This window comes from Doryrhamphus excisus, chromosome 11 (genome assembly GCF_030265055.1).
Source record: "Doryrhamphus excisus isolate RoL2022-K1 chromosome 11, RoL_Dexc_1.0, whole genome shotgun sequence".
In the NCBI taxonomy this organism is placed as follows: Eukaryota; Metazoa; Chordata; class Actinopteri; order Syngnathiformes; family Syngnathidae; genus Doryrhamphus; species Doryrhamphus excisus.
Window position 1 is genome coordinate 16114420 of NC_080476.1, and position 18087 is coordinate 16132506.

Genomic DNA, 18087 nt, shown 5'->3' on the forward strand with positions numbered 1-18087 from the left:
GGCCCCCTTGATATGAAAGTTTAATGTTAGTGCGACCCCGCGCAAGTTTGATATGGATGCTGTATGATATCATGTACCCAGAAAAAATTATTACGTTTGATTAATGTTCATGTTAAAGGTTAAATAACTGTTAATAGTTATCCTCCCTATCCGTGTGGAAGTGGTAAGTTTTTGGCTATTTAAAGTTTAAAGGAAATAACTTGAAGGCTACCGTTTAGGTCGCTAGCTCTCTCGTTTGCGAGTTAGCATGCGTCCCAAGACCCTGCAGTTGCGCAATATGTTGTGAATAAAAAAAGTATAAATGTGACTATAGTCGTGTTTTGTCATGTCTACAGGGCTCTAATAATGCTTTGTTCATTTTAATCTGAAAAAAATAATTTTGTCTACCCACCAACTATATGTGGTTTAAGTTTTTATTATTTTTATTATTTACTTATTTATTACTGATTGATTGATTTTCTTTATTCTTGATTTGTTATTTATTTTTCATCTTATTTTGTGTAGAAAAATAAAAAGTATATTTGAGAACAGTGGAATGTTTTATCAGAGTTTTCTTGTAGAAAATCGAAACCAAAGCAAAGTTTATTCATTTTTCTGTTTTTAATAAATGCGTTTTTTTTTGGAAAACCTGATGTGGCCCAGTCTCGCCCAGACCCTAGCTCCAGTGGCTAGTGGCTTTGGACTATTAATATTAATATATTTTGTGGACATATTCAATATAAGCAAGTCGTGCCCCCCCCCCCCCCCCCCGACAAGCATTGAGCCATAAAGATGTAAAAATTGTGAGCTGTATACTTTATATATATATATATATATATATATATATATATATATATATATATATATATATAGTATACCAGTGTATTATTGTGTATTTCTACATTTTACTGACTTGGGGTGAATGAGACATGTAGTGCAGAAAAAAATTCAACTATTTTTCTAAAACAAAACAAAAAATGCGTTGACCGAAAATTGTGCGAAAATGCGAATTCCAAGTAGGCAAGAATCCATTATACTATAAAGTTGTATGGACTGGCGATGAGGCTGATGATCTGTCCACCCCCCCATCCGGCTTTTAGATGTGGTTTATGTGTTTTTGTGGCACACAAGCATGACTGAACCCTCCACCACACGGGGGCCTGGTTAGCTTGCCACCCAGCGGGTGTGACCACAGGGAAGGGAAGTGTTCCGAGTTAATGTGAAGTCACAGCCACCATACCTCTATTCTATGTCAATGAGGTAAATGCTAGTGTAAGAGCCGTAAAAATGTGCTCGCATATAACTTGCAAGGGTGCCTGTTTCCTCACCCAGGTGAGTTCATCATCAGTGTGTGTGTGTGTGTGTGTGTGTGTGTGTGTGTGTATGAGAGGAGTTGACTGGGGTTGCGTAATCACCATGTGCCTCTTAGTGCCTGGAGCCGGCAGCTCGTTAACCTGCCTTCCTTCCTGCTGTCACCTCCAACTAAATAAACACGAAGGTCTATCTGCACTGTGCGTACACGCATACAAGCCCAAATACCCATGCCCCCTTTCCCATTTCCTTTCTGGGTCTTACTTAACTTTTCTAAAAACTAAATTTGTCAGCCAATCACAGGGCACATATAGACAAACAACCATTCACACTCACATCACTAGTCTAACCACTAGACCGCTGTGCAGCCCCCCCGTCTTTCATCAGGAAAAAAAAAGGTTTAGTAATCAGCAAAATAACATAGCTAAGTTTCAGGAAAATATCCGTTCCTGACTAAAAAAAATTAGAAAAATACATTACAATACAAATACATTTCAAGCATTAGAGCCCTCTAAATTTGAAATAACAACCCCATAGTCACTTTACCAACAACCATTCATTCAAGCCAAATTGTCCATAGGTATGAATGTGAGTGTGAATGGTTGTTGGTAAAGTGACTATGGGGGTGTTATTTCATGCTTGAAATGTATTTGTATTGTAATGTAATGTATTTTTCTCATTTTTTTTTAGTCAGGAACAGATATTTTCCTGAAACTTAGCTATGTTATTTTGCTGATTACTAAACCTTTTTTTCTGATGAAAGACGGGGGCTGCATGGCGGTCTAGTGGTTAGACTAGTGGTGTGAGTGTGAATGGTTGTTTGTCTATATGTGCCATTCACACTCACATTCATACCTAGGGTTCAGCTTATTTCTTCGGAGGAGGCCATATCATAATGATCATGACTGTATATATTGGTTAGCTAACTCTTCATGTGTGTTAAGTTGCGGTGTGATGAGTTTAATTGGTTGTTTTGTAAGACCAAACCGTGAGTCAGACTGTCTATAGTGAGTAATGACCTCCTGTCATTTCCAATGGGTTGATAACATTGATTGCGCATTGTTTGACAAACAAAATGTCTGCAAATTATAAAATGGCGACAAATTGCCATTGACCATTTGTTGAATAATTATAAAAATTTGAGGATATCTGAATTACATGTGGCCGGCACGGCGGGCGAGTGGTTAGCGCGCAGACCTCACAGCTAGGAGACCAGGATTCAATTCCACCCTCTGCCATCTCTGTGTGGAGTTTGCATGTTCTTCCCGTGCATTTGTGGGTTTTCTCCGGGTACTCCGGTTTCCTCCCACATTCTAAAAACATGCTAGGTTAATTAGCGACTCCAAATTGTCCATAGGTATGAATGTGAGTGTGAATGGTTGTTTGTCTATATGTGCCCTGTGATTGGCTGGCCACCAGTCCAGGGTGTACTTTTTACATAAAAAAATGATGGATACTTAATTAATGTTCTCAACAGTGATGCCACACAAACACAGAAACACAACATCACACTCTCTCTTAGACACACACACACACACACACTGATGTAGAGCTTTTTATTTACCCTGTGGGGAGGATGTTACAGTTAGGATGGGATACAACATGTCATTGAGGAATTCCGCCTCCCTGTCAGTGGAAAACAATCTGCCGGGACTCTCTGGACTTATTGGCAACAACGGTGCTGTGCAGATGTTGTGACAAGGTACTCACTATCAGGGAAAAGACACCCCAAATATTGCTCTGGAGCTTGAAAACATATCGTTTCCCATCGGACCCCCCCACGCTTTGACCTCACGTGACTTTTGGGATTTCTTGTAAGCGCTTATCTGTTGAAGAAACATGGGAGTAAATACCTAGCTCTTAACTTTGTTTCTAGTTTGCGTCATTGTTTTACAAAACTGTGCCCTCCCACTTTTTTCATTTCTGTTACTTTTTGGGAGACTATGGAACACGAGGTAATAGTTGTTGACCATGCTATGCAGCATTTTCGTTATAGCTGCCATATTTGGTAAGATAAACAGGTAAAACCGTGTTATTTGTAGTTCACACATTCATTCATTCATTCATTCGTTTTCTACCCCTTATTCTCACGAGGGTCGTGGGGGTGCTGGAGCCTATCCCAGCTGTTTTTGGGCAGCCAATCACAGGGCACACATATAGACAAACAACCATTCACACTAACATTCATACCTATGGACAATTTGGAGTCACCAATTAACCAGTGGCTAATAGTGTAGAAATAAAGAATTAATTTCAAGAAATGCTGCAAATGTTTGACAGACAGTATGAATGACCTGCAAGAAAATACTGGTCAAAAACGGCAATTCCACAACTTCACAAGTGAACAGTGATAGTGCAATATTTCCTTTATTATATCATGATATGGTATCATAATTTTTGGACTATTAATATATTTTGTGGACATATTCAACCACAAAACAGTAATTAATTCATTCATTTTCTACCAATAATCCTCATGAGCGTCACAAGGGGGTGCTGGAGCCTATCCCAGCCGTCTTCAGGCGAGAGGCGGGGTACACCCTGGACTGGTCGCCAGCCAATCACAGGGCACATATAGACAAACAACCATTCACACTCACATTCATACCTATGGACAATTTGGAGTCGTCAATTAACCTAGCATGTTTTTGGAATGTGGGAGGAAACCGGAGTACCTGGAGAAAACCCACGCATTACACGGGGAGAACATGCGTGGAATTGAACTCGGGTCTCCTAGCCGTGAGGCCTGCGCACTAACCACTCGTCCACTGTGCAGCCATTATTTCACCGATTCTGTTCATTACTTTTATGGACAGAATTTCTAGGTGCAGCCTGGGCGTTGAGACGATCCGGTTGGGTGGCTGCAAGATTGTGTCTCTGGGATGACCAGTAGGAGGCCTCGGGGAGGACCCAGGAAATATTGGAGAGACTATGTCTCTAAAACCGGTCTGCTTTTTATTTTGTGTCTCGCAAACAACCACAACAAGACAAACACAGAAGATAACTCCTCCCAAATGATTCCAACGCACCGAAAAGTGCATGTAAACACACAATTTCACTTTCTTTGTCTTGTGGTCATTCGAATGTGCTTAGAAGCCACTTTGAAACCAAACTTTTCCATTCCGAAACACATAAAAACCACATGTAACAAAACCACATGAAGGATTTGTGTTCATAAAAATAACTAACACAACCCGCTTTTTTATTTATTTGATTTATGTTTTGAGACTTTACAGCATTTCCGCATTAATCTTGTGGGTTTTAAACTACTTTTTTTTTTTTGTTTCAAAAAAGCAACACAGTAATGTTTCGGGGGGGGGGGGGGGGGGCGAGTAGCAATGGAAGCATTAATAAACAAAGAAATAAATAATGTTTATTGCCAGCCAGACATGACAGTTGCTTTATAGCCGGCCTGTAAACTGGAAGGACCCGGCTTTAGAATTTACATAATTACTTCCTGGTGTAAATTACTCAAACGACCCTGCTCCCAAATTCTACACCCCCACCCCCCCTCCCCCTTATTCCACTTCTCTAACCCTGCTCTTACTGGGTTAGATTACTCCTAATCACAACAGGCTCAGGACGCATTGTTCTCGTGGTACTGCTTACAAAAAGTTGTTGTTGTTGTTGTTATGTGGTGGATAATAGAAAAATATAAAGTGATAGAGTGATGGAATTTTGACAGAAATAGTGGATTTTCACAGAAGAGAAATTGTTAAGAAATACTAGAAAGTTATTTAGGTAGTACATGTGAATGAATGTGATTGTGTTTATTTGCTGCCTGTGTTTAGGACACAGGAAGCCTCGGGGGCCCCCCTGGCTCTTGCTGTTTGTTATGGAGTGAGCAGGATAGTGTGTGTGTGTGTGTGTGTCTGCTGGGCAATGGAGCCAGAGGACACACACACACACACACACAGTCTAGTACAGGGGTCTCAAACTCATTTTACCTGGGGGCCACTGGAGCTAGGGTCTGGGCAAGGCTGGACCGCATCAGGTTTTCCAAAAAAATAAAATAAAAAATTTTGCATGTTCTCCCCGTGCATGCGTGGGTTTTCTCCGGGTATTCCGGTTTCCTCCCACATTCCAAAAACATGCTAGGTTAATTAGCGACACCAAATTGTCCATAGGTATGAATGTGAGTGTGAATGGTTGTTTGTCTATATGTGCCCTGTGATTGGCTGGCCACCAGTCCGTGGTGTACCCCGCCTCACGCCCGAATCCCGACAGCTGGGATAGGCTCCATCACCCCCGTGACCCTCGTGAGAATAAGCGGTAGAAAATTAATGAATTAAATGAATGAATAGTGATTAGCACGCAGGCCTCACAGCTAGGAAACCCGAGTTCGATTCCACCCTCGGCTATCTCTGTGTGGAGTTTGCATGTTCACCTCGTACTTCGGTACAAGGTACATTATTTAAAAAAACAAAACAAAAACAAAACAACCTTAAACTGTATTATGGAAAGCAGGAAGTGAACAAATGTAACAGTTACTGATTGTAAAAGTACCAGATGGAGGGGTAGGATTTAATAAGCTTTGCTTCTTCCTACTCCTTTTGGACATGTGGAACTGTGAACTGATTATGTGATGCATTCAATTGTAATCTGATGCATGTTCAAATGAAATAAAACCATTACCTGTGCTATCACAGTTCTGACTCCAATGTTTGACCCCCATGTGTGTTTGTGGGTGGGTGGGGTTAGCTGACTGAAAGACCGAGATCGAGAGATTCGTCAACCGACACGGCACTGCACATGTGAACATGAGTGAACGGACTGACTCGACACGGCTGACCGGGTCTATGATATGAACCACCAATTGACCGAAATGAACGGATCTTTTTACTGAATGAACCAGAATGATCCGGTTGACTGAAATGAACGGTTTTGCCCACTACTACCTTACAGGGGTCAACTGATGACACCTGAATTTATTGACCATCTGTCTAATAATGATAATATAACATTGATGATATCTGTATTACATGTATGCTAGCATGCTAGTCATGCTCTGAAAAGTACTTTACAGTATCAGTATGTGTATTGAAGTAGAATAAAGATGAAGGTGATATTCGGGCCGACCTGGTGGAAAATGTGTCCAGTTGAGAACCCCTGCTGTTGGTGGTCCACAGGTTTTTATTTATTGCTTAACTTTTTTTTTTCTGAAACACTAATTTAGACAATTATTTTACCATCTTTACCATAATTATACCCCCTTACTTTTACTTCCTTGTGGTTTGGCTCTGCAGTCATTTCACAGTTTGGCCACATCCACTTTTTGGTTTGTGGATGGTGAATTGGCTCAGAGGGGCGCTCATTTGTGGAGCCATCTTCTTCTTCTTCTTCTTCTGACACTGCTGTTTATGATGTGTGGTTTTTCTATCTATGCATGAGGGCCAGCGTGCAACTTTGTAGGATTTTTACGTTGATGTTTTCTTACATTTGACCTGTTTGATAAAAATGTGCAGGCAAACAACCGTTGTGATAGAAATAGAAACATTTTATGCAAGAAACTTCTATTTTTATCCCGTGTACGACTTGATGACTACAGTAGTCGTCTTTGTGACCTTCAGCTGTTTCCAAGGTGATGCTGGTATCGTGTTTATCTTTCTAAGTTTTTAACCCCGAAGGGAAAGAACGCCAAATATCTAAAAGAAAAAAAACTAATTGAATGCGTGTTTGAATAGAATAGAATGGCTAATTTGTTCAGTTGGACCCAATAGACACAGGAAGTCCAGCATGTCATTACGGGACAGAGGCGCCTTTGTTTGGACCGAGGTCGCTGAGCAGGTGCCTCAATTTTTCTCAATCGTTCACCCCCTTCTCCCCCCTCAAGTATTTCTCTTGTCTTCTTGTACATTTTGTTCTCATAATTATGGCTTTATTCCCATATATTTTGACTTTATTCTCGTAATATTATCACTTTTTCCACCAACTAATTTTGTTTTGTTTTGCTATATTCTCACAATATTACAACTAAGGCTGTCAAATGCTTAAAAATCTTAATGCAGTTAATCGTCGATTAAATTAATTAATCACAATTAATCACCTTTTGCCACTAGGTCTGGAATATGCACATTTTTACTGTACTCAAAAGAAATAATTACATATAATATTAACAGGCTGCCAGCGTGCAGGCCACACAGCTAGGAGACCCGGGTTCGATTCCACCCTCGGGCATCTCTGTATGGAGTTTGCATGTTCTCCCCGTGCATGCGTGGGTTTTCTCCGGGTACTCCAGTTTCCTCCCACATTCCAAAGAACATGCTAGGTTAATTGGCGACTAAATTGTCCATAGGTATGAATGTGAGTGTGAATGGTTGTTTGTCTATGATTGATCCTGTGATTGGCTGGCAACCAGACAGCTGGGATAGGCTCCAGCACCCCCGTGACCCTTGTGAGGATAAGTGGTAGAAAATGACTGAATAAATTAATGAATATTGCTAAAAAAAAGTACAAAAAACACTGACATTACATATATAATAATTAAAAAAAAAAAACGAAAAAAAAACCAGAAAAATGAATAAGCTTTGCTTTGGTTTTGATTTTCTACAAGATGAAGGATAAATGAATAAAATTGACATAAATTATAAGAATAGTGTTTCAGTTCTGTTGTACAATGACAACGGTGAGAACATATGGAGAGTTTAGTCTGGAGGTGCGAGGCATACAAAATGTTAGGAGATACTCCCCTCAAGCTTTAGCAATGCCTCCATGCTAACACCCCCCCCCCCCCCCCCCACCCACCCACCCACCCAACACCCAAGTCACACTTTCCAGGCTTAAAGATGGACAGATGGTGGAAAGAGAGGTAAATATATCCACATCAGACTGGAAACAGGCGCTTTATGGGAACGTTTTCCTTGCGGATATGTACACATGCCGAGACACTGCTTCATCACGCTATAAACAACCTGCTGCATGCACACATGGCGGAAACCAATATGGACGTTCTCACTCGCGTATATCCGTACAGTTGTGTCGGATACGTGTCGGATGGCATTAGCTGTGTGCTTTTCTACTACAATTCACTTCTTCCTGAATCTGCACAACAACACAAGCATGCATCTCAATTCATAATACCAATGTGTGTGTGTAATGCAGGGGTCTCAAACACGCGGCCCGCGGGCCAAATATGGCCCGCAGGACACTAGTTTGAGGCCCCCGCCTTGATATGAAAGTTTAATGTTAGTGTGGCCCGCGCAAGTTTGATATGGATGCTGTATGGTATCATGTACCCAGAAAAAATTATTACGATTGATTAATGTTCATGTTAAAAGTTAAATAACTGTTAATAGTTATTCTCCCTATCCGTGTGGAAGTGGTAAGTTTTTGGCTTTTTAAGTTTAAAGGAAATAACTTGAAGGCTACCGTTTAGGTCGCTAGCTCTCTGGTTTGCGAGTTAGCATGTGTCTCAAGACCCTGCAGTTGCGCAATATGTTGTAAATAAAAAGAGTATAAATGTGACTATAGTCGTGTTTTGTCATGTCTACAGGGCTCTAATAATGCTTTGTTCATTTTAATCTGAAAAAAATAATTTGTCTACCCACCAACTATATGTGGTTTCTTAAGTTTTTATTATTTGCTGTTTTATTATTATTATTATATTTCCGTTACGACACAACGTAACGGAAGACGGCGGCGATGTGCTCACATCTGTTGCTCCCCTTCCAACGTGCCAGCACGCTATCTTGCTTTGACGAGGCTCTTGGGAAAACTTGTAAATTTCACATGGTCACATCTTCTTTGCGAGCTCGGAATGCCCCCCCCCCCCCCCAACACTCGCCCCCTCGCTGTTAACATACATCTGTTTATTCAATATCGTAAGCAACAAGGAAAATCGCCATGGCAACACACAACAACAACACAGCGTCTCCGAACACCAGCGTCCTATAGGTGAGGAGGGAAAGGGTCAAGTCACGTTTCCTCAGATATGTGAGAGTGGTGGGTATTTGGGGTGAGTGGAGGGGGGGGGCACATCATGGCATGTCCCACCATGATTCCATTTTGCTTTTCATGTTCCTGTTAGCTGACCTTTTCGCTTCCTCTCAAGATCCTGTCATGTGTTCTTTGTTCATAAAAGGTCATGCGTCTCCCCGGTAAGGCTAGATTGCAAAACAGCGTACTAAGAGTTCCGGTATCTTACTTAGATTACTTAGGTATCTTGCTCTCTGACGTCCAGCGCTTCATCACTCAAACCAGTACTTCTCAGAACCTTCAGTATTAATGTATTGGTAGATGACATGAGCATTAGATTACTACAAGGTCCGGAACGCAGCTCTGGCTTTCACCAGTCCATCAGATGTCTGACACAAATGAGCTGATTCCTAGACTCAAGAAGGTTGGAAAGCCTTATAATGTATAATCAATCAATAATCAATACTCCAGAGCCAGAGGGGCTTTGTGGGCCTGACCACACATATCAGACATGCCACTAATATGTGCTACATATTCTGACTCCCCTTGTTGGAAACCCGCCCCTGAACAAAATCATGATGCACAGTGAATAACTGTAGAGCAGGGGTCTCAAACACGCGTCCCGCGGGCCAAATGTGGCCCGCAGGACACTAGTTTGAGGCCCCCGCCTTGATATGAAAGTTTAATGTTAGTGCGGCCTGCGCAAGTTTGATATGGATGCTGTATGGTATCATGTACCCAGAAAAAATTATTACGTTTGATTAATGTTCATGTTAAAGGTTAAATAACTGTTAATAGTTATCCTCCCTATCCGTGTGGAAGTGGTAAGTTTTTGGCTACTTAATTTTAAAGGAAAGAACTTGAAGGCTACCGTTTAGGTCGCTAGCTCTCTAGTTTGCGAGTTAGCATGTGTCTCAAGACCCTGCAGTTGCGCAATATGTTGTAAATAAAAAGAGTATAAATGTGACTATAGTCGTGTTTTGTCATGTCTACAGGGCTCTAATAATGCTTTGTTCATTTGAATCTGAAAAAAATAATTTGTGTACGCACCAACTATATGTGGTTTCTTAAGTTTTTATTATTTGCCCTTTTATTATTATTAGATGTATTTATTTATTACTGATTGATTGATTTTCTTTATTCTTGATTTGTTTATTTATTTTTCATCTTATTTTGTGCAGAAAAATAAAAATTAAGATATCTGAGAACAGTGGAATGTTTTATCAGAGCTTTTCTTGTAGAAAATCGAAACCAAAGCAAAGTTTATTAATTTTTCTGTTTTTAATAAAATGTTTTTTTTTTTTTTTTTGAAAACCTGATGCGGTCCAGTCTCGCCCAGACCCTAGCTCCAGTGGCCCCCAAGTAAATTGAGTTTGAAACCCCTGATTTATGGGCTGAATTAGGCCTGAGGACTGCCGGATTTAGGTAGAGAGGTCCTGAGAAGCTTCCAGACCCCTTTTTATTTTGCACCAAGTGTGAGTCAAAGAAGGGTTTGCAAACAGTGTTTTGCAATACAGTTTTGTATATGTGAGTGTGTGAGTGTGTGTGTGTGTGTGTGGTGTCATTCATGAAGTGTAAGAGCCAGGGGATGAATGTTTGCAATGTTATTGTGTCGACGCTGGCCCACATCCAGAGGAAGTGCTTGGCTTTGACAATGCTCTCAGCAGGAATGCACTGCAGGCTGCCGCCAAGTGGGCGTGGCAATGCTCCGGGGTCGGAAGCCAAGTTTGGTTGGTTTGGGTTTTTTTTTTGTGGGACGGGGAGGAGGGGGGGGGGGTTGTTGAGAAACAGAGAGAGAAGGAGGAGAGCGTTAGTGTGTTTCGTATGCACTATCGTGAATAGATGTGAATGAAGCAAAGATGTGTGTGTGTGTGTGTGTGTGTGTGTGTGTGTGTGTGTGAGGGGACGATCTGAAAGGAATGCAACTGTTTCCCTGCACATGTCCACCCCCCCACCCCCCACCCCCCCTTAGGCAGTCAAGGGGCCTGTTGAAAACAGACACGTAACCATCACACACACACACATATATAGAGGTTGTGGCATGGAAGGAAGTATCAAACTACACCGTCGGAATACTTATCAAGACTGAGGAGCAAAGCTGCCCATTAAGATTCCAGACTTTCACTGCTTAACTATCGCTATAAGAAAATAATAGGATCTAAAAAGATTAAATGATTATCATTTCTTGTGGTTGTTTTTCTACATAGATCATGATTAAATACATCAAATTGTGTAGATGTAAGTTAACATGGCATGCCGTACTACCTTACACATGGTAGTCGTAGTAAGCAGTGATATTTAGAAGTTGTGCACCACAATGAAACATTATTGAATAGACATATTTGTGTTCTAGTTTTTAATCCAGAAAAAAATGCTCAATGGTCAAAACAATAATTTGTGAAGCACCGGAATTACGCAGTCCGTGTTTTACCAACACCCAACAAGAACCGCTTAAAAAAAAAAAAAACTCTTGGCAGTATGGAATGCCAAAGTGCACTTGCCCGACGGGAATATCACTGATTGGATTTACTTGCCCCAATTTTGTTTTAACTGCGATTTTATCTGTGATTAAATGTGATTAATTGTGAGTTAACTGAGGACAAATGTGATTAATCACGATCAAATATTTTAATCAGCAGCCATTTTTTCCACATAAAATGGCTAAATTAATCTGAGTCCAGCTCACTAACGAAGCAACCTTTCATTAATCATGCTGCTTATCCGTACTTATTATGGATAAAAACCTATTTCTATCTGTGATTAAACGTGATTAATTGTGAGTTAACTGTGGACGAATGTGATTAATCTCAATCAAATATATTTATCAACTGACATTTTTTCACATAAAATGGCTAAATTAATCTCTGAGTTCAGCTCTTTAACTAAGCAACCTTTCATTAATCATGCTGCTTATCCTTACTTATTATGGATAAAAACGTATTTCTATCTGTGATTAATTGTGAGTTAACTGTGGACAAATGTGATTAATCACAATCAAATATTTTAATCAACTGACATTTTTTTTCACATAAATGTCTAAATTAATCTCTGAGTCCAGCTCACTAACGAAGCAACCTTTCATTCACCATGCTGCTTATCCTTACTTATTATGGATAAAAACCTATTTCTATCTGTGATTAATTGTGAGTTAACTGTGGACAAATGTGATTAATCACGATCAAATATTTTAATCAACTGACATTTTTTTTCCACATAAAATGTTTTTTTAATGGATAAAAACCTATTTCTATGTATAAATAAGGAATCATACTTTGCTCCTAATTCGCTTGTAACAGTCATGTCTGGAACCAATTACCATAATAAATGAGGTATTTGGGTAATACTGTATGGTGTTGTGAGTTTCAAATCCGGGTTCCTTTTCCATACTACGCTTCTTCGGGTACATTAGTACTACATTAGTAGTACATATGACATTAGCACAGCAGTTTAACGGTGATACCTAATGTGGGAACGTTTGCAAAAAGAGGCCACTGTGCTGGAGGCCTGGCCGCGGACTGGCAGTGCCTGGTGATAAGAGCCGCTGTGGCCTGGATGGCCTCTCTGAGGGGAAGTGATGCAAGACACTAGCTCTTTGTTTGGTGGCATGACTTGGTCCCGTGCCAGTGGCCCTGCTGAAAAGAAGCGGAGCGCTTGGCTTGTTTTGCTGCCTGGGTTGACTGACTCCATGGTGGACATGCTGACTGCCTTGCATGACTTGCATGGGAGAAGGCAAGCAAGCCTGGATGGGAAAAAAAATGGCAGCTAATCTGTCTTTTCTGGGGTGCTTATTTTCTTTTTTTTTTTTCTTCCGTATTCACCTTAGCTTCAAAGTGACACTTGAGCTGTGAAGTGGGAAATATTTAACTCCATATGTGTAACGTATTTGGTTCTTCTAACGTCTGTCAGTATGTAGAAAACTGCAATAAAAATAGGTTTCATGATGATGATTATTATTAATATAAGTTACTACTAACAAACATATTGAAATCTCTGTATTTATTTTAGGTTGTCGTTTTCGGTGGTCGCCATGTTTTGCTGCAATTATGTCACAAGGATTCATACCAGTTTTCAGTATAACTCCATTTAACCCCTAATCGTAAACAACACGCTTATTGAGGTCATCAGTTTTTTGTTTACCTTACAGTAGAATGCACTTAGGAGCTCCAAGTGTGATATGAATATGAATTTATTTCTATAAATTTATTCACAATACAACATATTGGCCTCGAGCTTTGTGATATTTCTTCAAATAATAACAAACTAAAAAAAAATAATAAAATAATAAATAAACAAATCAAGAATAAAGAAAATCAATCAGTAATAAATAAATATAATAATAATAATAAAACGGCAAATAATAAAAACTTAAGAAACAACATATAGTTGGTGGGTAGACAAATTATTTTTTTCAGATTAAAATGAACAAAGCATTATTAGAGCCCTGTAGACATGACAAAACACGACTATAGTCACATTTATACTCTTTTTATTTACAACATATTGCGCAACTGCAGGGTCTTGAGACACATGCTAACTCGCAAACTAGAGAGCTAGCGACCTAAACGGTAGCCTTCAAGTTATTTCCTTTAAACTTAAATAGCCAAAAACTTACCACTTCCACACGGATAGGGAGGATAACTATTAACAGTTATTTAACCTTTAACATGAACATTAATCAAACGTAATACTTTTTTCTGGGTACATGATACCATACAGCATCCATATCAAACTTGCGCGGGCCGCACTGACATTAAACTTTCATATCAAGGCGGGGGCCTCAAATTTAGTGTCCTGCGGGCCACATTTGGCCCGCGGGCCGCGTGTTTGAGACCCCCGCAGTACACGTTCCACCGTCCCATTTATTTGACTGAGGCCGCATGCTGCACACCCACACCTCCACTGCTCCCTGTTCTCCTCCAACTGTCCCAGCAGCCCCGAGTGTTGAAATGTGTGTTTTTCCTGCAGCTGAAGCCGTCCTGTCACACTCGGTTTCATTTTACTTTTGAATTCCACTGAGGGAAGAAGAGGAGGGGTGGGGAGCGGAAGCATAGCAGATACTATGTGTGAGTGCATGCGTCCGTGTCTGTGTATTTGTAAAGGCAAACAACATGCGTGCATTCCACAGGTGTGGACATCACAAGGTTCCACTTGCAGGAAAAAGTACATATGTGCATTTACATTTTACACACAGATGCTTACTGGGACAAAATAGACATAGACTCGACATAGATTTTCTTTATAGTCATTGCACAATAACACAGCAGTGAAATTGCCAACGAAATGTCGTTGCCTGGCTCCCGTGTAATAAAAAATAAAAAATGAAAAATGAAAAATGAAAAATGATAAATGATAAATGCTAAATAAAAATCCTAAATAATAAATGAAAATAATAAATGAAAATAATAAATAAAAATCATGAATAAAAATCATAAATAATAAAAAATAAATAATAACCATTTTACACATTAGAATCTCCCCTTTTTCTGTCTTACTGTAAGTCAGGGGTCTCAAACTGGTGGCCCACGGGCCAAATGTGGCCCAAAGGACGCTAGTTTGAGGCCCCTGCCTTGAAATGTTTCATTGTGGTGCACAACTTATAAACATCACTGCTTAGTACGACTACCATGTGTAAGGTAGTACGGCATGCCATGTTAATATACATACATCTCCACAATTGATAATCATTTTGATCATCTTTATTTGAGATTCTCATGTGATGTCACCCACCCTCGGCCATCTCTGTGTGGAGTTTGCATGTTCTCCCTGTGCATGCGTGGGTTTGCTCCGGGTACTCCGGTTTCCTCCCACATTCCAAAAAAACATGCTAGGTTTATTAGCGACTCCAAATTGTCCATAGGTGTGAATGTGAGTGTGAATGGTTGTTTGTCTATATGTGCCCTGTGATTGGCTGGCCACCAGTCCAGGGTGTACCCCGCCTCTCGCCCGAAGACAGCTGGGATAGGCTCCAGCACCACCACCCCCCCCCCCCCTCGTGACCCTTGTGAGAATAAGCGGTAGAAAATGAATGAATGAATGAATGAATTACTGTTTTGTGGTTGAATACGGATTTTCTTGCAGGCCATTCATACTGTCTGTCAAACATTTGCAGCATTTCTTGAAATGAATTCTTTATTTTTAAACTATTAGCCACTGGTTAATTGGCGACTCCAAATTTTCCATAGGTATGAATGTGAGTGTGAATGGTTGTTTGTCTATATGTGCCCTGTGATTGGATAGGCTTCAGCACCCCCCGCCCCCCGCGACCCTCGTGAGGAAAAAGCGGTAGAAAATGAATGAATGAATGAATGTGATGCCACAAAAATTAGATGATATCATTATGGCGGTCTTTTCATTTTACATGGGGCAAGTTCGGGCAAGTAGTTCTCACCTTAAGGATTCCCCATGGGCAAGTAATTTTTTGTTTTTAATGTAGAGCTCTGCATGCATTCAGAAGAAGTCCAACCACATGGTGGACTGCTAAAAAAAATAGTTTTTGGTAGAATTTCCAAGCAAAACATTAGTAGATTTAGTTATTTGATGACTAGTTGGATAGAATGTTGCTGATAATAAACAGTGTCTTCTTCTGCTGCCTTGAGCTTCCTGTGTTGATATGTATACAGGCCAGGGGTGTGTGGGTAGATGGTAGTGTAGGTGTGAAGGAAGTCAAAATTCAGGTGTGTGTGTGTGCTGACAGAGGCGTGCAGGTAAACAGGAGGCAGTGTGATCTTCCAGTCAGAGCAGACATGGTTTTGCCTGCAGGGCCTCTCGTTCTTTCTCGGTGTTGGACTTTATCTTTTTCTTCTCAGGCTTCCTTGCCTCATCTCACACATCCCTTCCCATCCCGTCCAGGTGCGCTCAGGTAAACACCCAGGAAACACCTAAGTGTTGGTGGGGATTTGGGGGGGGTGGGGGAGTGCAGCCTCAGGTAACAAGCCTCGCAGGTGATTGCAGGAAGTTTTAGCGTGAAAAGAATGTGACACATCCAGATTGTCACAAAGCAACCCTGTGTGCTCGACACAACAACTTAGCGAGCGTCGTGGTCCGCGGGAAGCCTGACAACCATTTCCTGAGACTTATGTAACGCTCCCCATTCAGTGCGAGCTTTATTTGGCCTTAGTGGGCCTGCCACTGTTTTATAAAGTGAGATCCATTCATACACACACACACACACACACACACACACATAAGAAGTATGGGACTCAGGAACTTGGGGTCCTTTCCACACGGAACGATCCAGGCACATCTACGTGTAGCGCTTCTAGCTTGTAGTCAAAGTTCATTCATTCATTCATTCATTGGGTGCTGGAGCCTATCCCAGCTGTCTTCGGGCAAGAGGCGGGGTACACCCTGGACTGGTCGCCAGCCAATCACAGGGCAAATATAGACAAACAACCATTCACACTCACATTCATACCTATGGACAATTTGGAGTCGCTAATTAACCAGTGGCTAATAGTCTAAAAATAAAGAATTCATTTCAAGAAATGCTGCAAATGTTTGACAGACAGTATGAATGGCCTGCAAGAAAATACGTGTCACAAACAGCAATTCCACACATTAACAGCACTAAATTCATCACACAGCAACTTAACACTCAAATGATTCATTCATTCATTTTCTACCACTTATCCTCACGAGGGTCGTGGGGGTGCTGGAGCCTATCCCAGCTGTCTTCGGGCGAGAAGCGGGGTACACCCTGGACTGGTCGCTAGCCAATCACAGGGCACATATAGACAAACAACCATTCACACTCACATTCATACCTATGGACAATTAGGAGTCGCTAATTAACCTAGCATGTTTTTTTGGAATGTGGGAGGAAAAAAGAAGGTTTAGTAATCAGCAAAATAACATAGCTAAGTTTCAAGAAAATATCCGTTCCTGACTAAAGGAATTGAGAAAACCGGCTTACGAATACATTTCAAGCATTAGAGCCCTCTAAATTTGAAATAACACCCCCATAGTCACTTTACCAACGACCATTCACACTCACATTCATACCTATGGACAATTTGGAGTCGCTAATTAACCTAGCATGTTTTTGGAATGTGGGAGGAAACCGGAGTACCTGGAGAAAACCCACGCATGCACGGAGAGAACATGCAAACTCCACACAGAGATGGCCGAGGGTGGAATTGAACCCTGGTCTCCGAGCCGTGAGGTCTGCGCGCTAACCACTCGACCGCTGTGCTGCCCTGTAGTCAAAGTTATTTTTTCTAAATTAAATTAAATTACATTTTAGCAACACTATTTATTTGGTACTTAGCAACTGTGTAGCTTAACAAGCTATATTTTCAATAAGCTAGCATCGCGATGATCAATAGTCACCACTGAGCACATTCAGTAGTTGTCCTTTGTGAGTGTGAATGGTTGTTTGTCTATATGTGCCCTGTGATTGGCTGGCCCAACCAGTCCAGGGTGTACCCCGCCTCTCGCCCGAAGACAGCTGGGATAGGCTCCAGCACCCTTTGTGAATAAATGACTGTATATATAATGTATATATTGTAGCAAGAGCGATCTAATTAGCCAATTAGCTTACCTAATGCTATCTACTGTAGCTACTATCTATTTTTAGCCATATAGTTACCTTGAAATGGTAGCTACTTAGCATATATTTTTATTTTTTACATTTACATGTTTACAGTTGGCCTGTTTCTCTACATATACTAAATACTTCAATGTTACTGTTTTTTTGATGTATAGTAGTTAGCATAGCGCATATCTGCGAGTTTAGCTTAGGGCTTTTAGCTTCCTGGCTAGGACTGATCGACATAGGGCTAAACATACTTTGCATATATATTATATTGTATACATTATTAGTTTTAGTACACTATTAGTTACTATATATCATCTATCTATCATATCTATTTAGTATACATATTT

At 40.7% G+C, this 18087-nt stretch overlaps 1 long non-coding RNA gene across 1 annotated transcript in view; it reads left to right on the top strand.

Moving 5' to 3' along the window:
• LOC131138702 (uncharacterized) overlaps nucleotides 1–18087 on the top strand; it is a 69564-nt gene that overhangs the window by 10843 nt on the left and 40634 nt on the right. The gene's annotated exons all lie outside the window — the stretch shown is intronic.